General features: G+C 44.8%; 1 protein-coding gene across 2 annotated transcripts in view; it reads left to right on the forward strand.

The window, feature by feature from the left end:
• Positions 1 to 7,191, forward strand: part of Pde10a (phosphodiesterase 10A) — a 517,525-nt gene that overhangs the window by 199,836 nt on the left and 310,498 nt on the right. The gene's annotated exons all lie outside the window — the stretch shown is intronic.

Below are 7,191 nucleotides of genomic sequence, written 5' to 3' on the forward strand. Positions count from 1 at the left end.
TTCAGTTCCAGGGGATCTGACGCCCTCTTCTGACATCCATGGGCATTGCATGACACAGGTGCACTTACACACATGCAGGCAATCCATGCATACACATAAAATAAAAAATAATAAAATATTAAAAATATATTTGAATACTTTTAAACTGAAAAACAAAGTCAGGAAAATGCAAAGCCTAATTTTAAGTTTTAAATTTCAAGCAGAATTCCAAATAATTTTGCCCTGATCAAAATCTGCCGCTCGCTGTTACTGAAGGTAACTCTGAGGAGGAGGTTTTTCCACACAACATGACCACAGGCACCTGGATCTCTTACTATTTTTGTAGATTTTGGATCTGGAGAACCTCAAATAGGCTTGTAATTTGTTTAGGATTTACTAAAAAAAAGTTAGAAATCAAACACTATATCATATTTTCAGAAGAAGAAACAGTTGCCAACTCTCTAATGTATGTTGTCATTCTAATCAACACATAAAAATTATTTTTAACTAGACAAGGTGATTCTAAAAGCTATAGAATAAGATGAACAAATTGAAAATTGTCTTACCAGATATTAAAACATACTATAAACTCCTCATAACTAAGAATAGGCAAAAAATTGGAATATAAACCTGTGACGCAGAACTTCGCCTTACACAGAGCCAAACGCGCTGGGTTGTGTGTTTTGAGGACTTGGGCAAGGAGAGGCTGCACTGGGGAAAGTCGGTGCCATCTAGACAAATGGATCAGTGCCTCGAATCGCAGCCCAGGATTTATTCCAGATGAATAAATGTAAGAGAAAAAGAAAAACATAAAAATGCTAGAATTCTCTCAGAAATTCAGCATGGAAATGGCTTTTCTAACTACATTATGAGATGGAGAAACTCTACAAGGGAAACTGAAATAACTTAACATCTTCCTCATAGAAAACACATCATAGGGCTGGGGAGGCGGCTCAGAGGTTAAGAGCACTGACTGCTCTTGCAGCGGACCCGGGTTCGGATACAAACACACACGTAGCTGTTCACAACTGCCTAGAACTCCAGCTCCAAGGGTTCCAACACCCTCTTCTGGCCTCTGTGGGCACCTACATGCACGTGATGTACATTTACTTAGGCCCATACATATACACATAAAATAAAAAATGAAATAACTCTTTTAAAAATATGGTAAATAAAATGAAAAACCAAAGGACAAGATATGGGGTGGGAACGCAGGCTGTGCCGTCGTGTCCAGTCACCCCTCCCCGCTGTTCTCATAGAGCCCTGGACCAAAGCAGCTTAAGGAAAGAAGAATATATTTTGGCTCATGGTGGAGAAATCATCGAGGCAGGAGCTTGAGGCAGTTGGTCTCCTGATTCCTGAGGGAAGCAGCTGTCACCTCCCCCAACTGGGTCTACTTCCTGGAAGTATCCCTCAGCCCAGCTTTTCCTTCAGTCACCCCAAACCTGGAGTCCATCGCTCTTGCTCTAAATCGCTGTTTGGCAGCACTGTTCCAAATTACCAGGCAAAGTGCAGCATGAAGCCCTGCTTGAGGAGGGAGACTGACACCCTGCTCTGTGCCATCGGAGGGGAGCTCTGACAGCGGGGCTTCTGCGTGACAGCCAGCGACCTGTGCAGAGAAGCATGCTTAGCTGGTGTAGTGCTATGAGATGGTTCCAAAGACCTGACCCCCAGGGCAACTGTTTGTTTTAAAGGCTGTTTAAGTAAGTTAAATTAAGCACTGCAGAGTTGATAACTTATAATTATTATTTTGCAACATGGTGGGAGTCAGGACCCTATTACAATGAACAGTAATTGCTACCAGGCGATTGCTTGAAAGCGCTGTCTCATGGGACTTCAGGCCACTGTCAGCACAGCATGGAGTTAGGATTTAGCCCCGCCCCAGCCTGTCATCACAGGCCTTGCCGGGTGTCAGGCCAGGTCTTCCGTGTTTGCCATCAAGGGAGGACACAAAGCATAGCAAGGAAGTTTAACAGAAAAGAGAACTATCTTGAGGAACTTGCTTTCACCTTGCCCTGCCCCTGCTGTAGACACACCCAGAATGGGGGTGGAGAGGCTGGACGGAGGTGCCTGCCGCTTAATGCCTCAGACGATGAAGAGCGCACGCAGACATAGATGTTCCCTCCCACCCCCACCAGAGTCATGAAGGGAGCAAAACTGCACGGCTATTTCAGTGACATTTAATATTACTACTTACCTCTCTCAAGGGTGGAACGCGTACATACTTATACATATACACTCATATATACACTCATCATACACATACCACACACATGCATACCACATACATATACACACCTATGTGCATCCACACACACCACACATGCATACACAGACACACCACACACACACACAAACACACCAGACCACACACACACACACACACACACACACCAGACCATACACACACATCATATACATACACACACCAGACCACACACACACACATTCTTTATCGATATCATGTGAGTCATTTTATCCCAAATTTATGAGAGGAACATGAAGTTTGAAAAGTTTAAGCAACTTTGAAAGCCAGTGAGATGGCTCAGTGGTTAAAGGCGCCAGCTAGGCAAACCTGACAACCTGAGTTCAATCCCTGGAACACACAGGGTAAAAGGACCAACTCCTGAAAGTCGCCCTTTAACTTCTACACATGTGATGTGGTACACATGCAGGCATACACACATAATAATAAGAAGAATAAAACAATTTTTCTAAAAGAAGAGGTGTGTGCTCTGGTGCGTGTATGTGTCTGGTGTGTGTGTGTGGTCTGGTCTGTGTATGTGTCTGGTGTGTGTGTGGTCTGCTGTGTATGTGTCTGGTCTGTGTATGTGTCTGGTGTGTGTGTGGTCTGGTTATTTTTTTACAAGGTGTGTGTATGTGTGTGATGTGTGTGTGGTCTGGTGTATGTATGTGTGTGGTGTGCGTGTGGTCCAGTGTGTGTATGTGTCTGGTGTGTGTGTGTAGTCTGGTATGTATATGTGTATGGTGTGTGTGTGTGGTCTGGTATGTATATGGTGTATTTGTGTGACTTTCAGTTACAGTTTTGCCAGCCTCCAGCCAGATCTCCAATGGTGTGTGTAGTCTGGTGTGTGTGTGGTCTGCGGTGTGTGTGTAGTCTGGTGTGTGTGTGGTCTGGTGTGTGTATGGTCTGGTGTGTGTATGTGTGTGGTGTGCATGTGGTCCAGTGTGTGTATGTGTCTGGTGTGTGTGTGTAGTCTGCTGTGTATATGTGTATGGTGTGTGTGTGTGGTCTGGTATGTGTATGGTGTGTTTGTGTGACTTTCAGTTACAGTTTTGCCAGCCTCCAGCCAGATCTCCAATGGCATATTACTTATACTTTGTATGAGTCTTGACAGACATGGATACCCAGATGAGGTAGATAATCCACATATAATAAATTTGACTGACTTAAAACAACAACAGAAAAATCAGGTCTAATAGTGTCCGGTCTACAAGGACTCAATATTTGATTTCTACTCTAATAAACGTAAGGACAGTAGTCCAAGTATGCCAGACCCTTCATTGGGCTTACAGCATCTCATAGATTTCCCATATCTGCTTGCTAGCTCTCAGTTACCATAAGTTCAGCTGTTGTTTGGCTTCCAACACCTTCACATAGAACTAAAAAAATAAGATAAAACAAAGATATTCAAGGAAGAAACACCTGCCATCATGTCCTCCTGGGGCCTCTGTGAACCCTAAGCCTGGGCAGTGTTCCAAGCTGGAAGAGTCCCTGTTGAGAGTCATTTCTGGTGAATGTCCCCTGGAAGTCCTTCCCCAGACAAACAGCTGCCCTTTAATTATTGTTTACAAGTATTTAAAACGTGCAGTTCTTTATTTAAAGAATCTGCATACACATCTTTCCCTAATATCTATACCGAAAATGTTTCCTGCGAGCACTGCCCTAATTTCCTTTCTGTTTCTATAATAAAATACTCTGCCAAAAGCACCTCAGGGGAGAAAAGGGTCAGGGGTCACAGTTCCAGGGTGAGTCCATCACGGTGGGGAAGGAACTGCAGCAGGCAGGGAAGCCTGGGGACAGGGACAGGAAGCCTGCTGGTCACATTTCATCTGTGCACAGGAAGCAGAGACGAACAGCACAGCCGGGCTATGGATCCTCAAAGCCCCACCTTCAGTGACCTGCTTCCTCGGAAAGACTCCTAAAGATTCCATAACCTTCTGGAAACACCACCAGCTGGAGACCAAGAGTTCAAACACATGAGGCTGTGCGGGCCATTTCATTTTCAAAGTACGCATACCGTATAAGAAAATAGAGATTGTCTTCCCTAAGAAGGAGTACAGAATCACAAACAGCAGGTTCTTACAGCATGCACAGGGCACCTGGGTCATCAGATGCCCACTGGGCAGAGACCAAGGACAGGGAAACTCACGGACTCACCGTGTTACTTTGAAGGCCTCTGTGCTTTCTTTTGGACATGGATTCTCTTTGGTATGGCTCCAAGGAAACAAGCCTTCAGAGACAGCTGGGAATTTTGGCTGCTGACTGCACTTGTTACAACTGCCCAGTGGTTGTCGGGACATGGTTAATCTTTTGTTGGTTGTTTTCGTTTTGTTTTGTGGCTCTAAGGATTGAATCCTTGTGTATGTGAGGCAAGTTCTCTACGACTTGGTTCTGTCCCAGCCCCAAGGGCTTCACGGGTCTTTATATAACTTCAAACGTTTTGCGTACTTCTGCTTAAAAAGCTTTTTCACTTTTTGGGGTTTTTGATCAATTTTAAATATAAACTTTTATTATTGGAACAAAAGTTCATTTTTATAGCATCTAAATAAAATGACAGATCCAGGCCACCTGGAGGAATGGGTATCCTGTGCCTCAGAAATCCCAATTCTGTATTAGTGACAAGATTTGACATGAGCTATGTGTTTAGAGGGGGAGGGAAGTGTTTGGTTTTGATCCCAGGAGGGTGATCATCTCAGAGCTTTGTAGGCTTTTCCAACCACAGCGTTGCTTCCTCCCACTTTACAGATGAAGGAGCAGGGGCTGGAGGGGCTGTGGGAAAGGCCCTGGGAAACTGGAAATGGACCGAGTTGTTGTGACAATGCAAAGTCCTGTTCTTAACCACCATTCCCTGCTCACGGTTGCTTGAACCTGTGGAGCAGTTATAGTACAGTAGATCTGTTTTCTTTGTGCTTCTTTTAGAAACTACTTTTCTGGTAATATCAAATACTGGGCAAAAGCCAACTTGAGAGAGGAAGGATTTACAGATGGAGGGTCTAGTCCATCGGTGGGAAGTCAGTGGCACAGGAGTGTGAGGCAGGTGTTTACAGTGTATTTCAGTCAGGAAGCAGAGAGAGAAGAATTATGATGTCCCTTTTATTTTTAAGACATTTTTATTTAAGAGAGAGAGAGTGTGTGTGTGTGTGTGTGTATGTGTGTATGGTGTGTGTGTTCTGGTACCTATGGAGGCCAGAAGAGGGCTTTTGATCCCTTGGAGCTGCAGGTACAAGTTGTGGTGAGCTGCCCCACACATGGGTGCTGGAATTGACTCAGGTCCTCTGGAAGAGCAGCACATGCTTTTGGCTCAGCCGTCTCTGCAGCCATCCCCTTCCTCATCCTATGCTTAGGACTCCAGCCCATGGAGTCCTAAACCACATTTCGGGTATGTTTTCTTCTCTCGGTCTATTCTAGAAAACCTCTCACAGATGTGCCCAGAGATGCATCTCAAATGTGATTCTAGATTCTGTCAACTGACAATCAGGGCTGAACGTCACACTGCTGCTGAGGTGGTTGGCTTCCTGGTTTGTTTCCCTGGGTAGTGTGAATGGCTGTGGGACAGCACTTGTGTTTGCAGCCTAATACTGGCCATTGTTAGCAATGCTGGCATCCTCCTTTCTTTCCCCACTGCTGTGATGAAATATCCTGACAAAAGCAACTTAAGGGGTGGGGGGATCTGGAGAGGTGGTTCCGCAGCTAAGAGCACTCACTGCTCTGACAGAAGACCCAGGTTTGGTTCCCAGCACTCGCATGGCAGCTAACAACTGTCCTGTAACTCCAGTTCCGGGGGGATCTGATGCCTTCCTCTGACTTCTGACACACCAATGTGCTCACATGCGTGCAGGCAACACACACAAATAAAATAAAAATAAATAAAAAACATTTTTATAAAGCAATGGAAGGGAGAAAGGGTTTAGATCAGCTCACATTCCAGGTTACAGTCAAGATGGGCAGGAGCTTGAAACAGCTGGTCACCTTGCATCCATGTACCCACAATCAGGAACACAGTGATGAGTACATGCTAGTACTCAGCTCACTTTCCCATTGGCTGCAGTGCAGGATCCCCTCAGGGAATGGTATGGCCCACAGCTCAGATGGGACTTCCCACATCAGCTAGCCTAGTCAAGACAGCCCCTCACAGGTCACCCAGAGGCCCGTCTCTGAGGTAATTCCAGATCTTGTTCAGTTGGCAATGAACTCTACCCATCACACCAGCCTTTACCCTTCATACTGGGAAATGGTTTGTGACAGCTGATTTCCTGGAAAGACCTTCCCATCCATGTTGCAGAAACGCAGGAGGTTTGTTCTGCAGTTACAGATAGGTCCTGACTGTGCTGGCTGCAGGGAACAGACATGAGCGACCCTTTGCCCTACAGGAGCACCATATCCAGCAGGAAGGTAGAGCTCATGAGCGCTCAAAGAGAGGTCAGCTTCAGGTGTTGGGTGAAATGGCTCCTTTTCCCTTGGCACACTGTCATGTCAGAACACACATCATTGGCCTGCAAGGTCTCTGGTTTTCCTTAGCATGTCTTGGACACAGAGAGACTGAGCATAGAATTGTATGAGGTATTTGATGAAGGAGCTGTCAATTAAACTATCTTATGCCTTCTGCATGTTGGGCTTCGCTGATTTTAGAACTCAAAGCAAGTGATTATTGTCTGTGTTTCCATCTCTCTGTTACCATGTGTGACCATGCGTTTCTAAGAGTGGCAAATGCTGTAGAACCCCAGCACTTCCTTTGTGGGTCAAATGTGATTTTTCCACTAGAAGGAAGTTTTCTAAAATTTTAATAAGACTGTAATAAATTATTGAAAGTCAGTTAGTTAAAATTTCAGCAAGTTAGCATGTGTAGTGGGGAAAAACCCTAAGTGCTGAATTGAAAATTGAAAATTTCTAGTTTAGTGTTAGAATTCTTAACATGTCTAATAAAACCAAAATTCTGCATTTGGCTTAGGGACAAAGACAAAGTAACA

This window comes from Nannospalax galili, unplaced genomic scaffold (genome assembly GCF_000622305.1).
Source record: "Nannospalax galili isolate Female #2095 unplaced genomic scaffold, S.galili_v1.0 scaffold1157, whole genome shotgun sequence".
In the NCBI taxonomy this organism is placed as follows: domain Eukaryota; kingdom Metazoa; phylum Chordata; class Mammalia; order Rodentia; family Spalacidae; genus Nannospalax; species Nannospalax galili.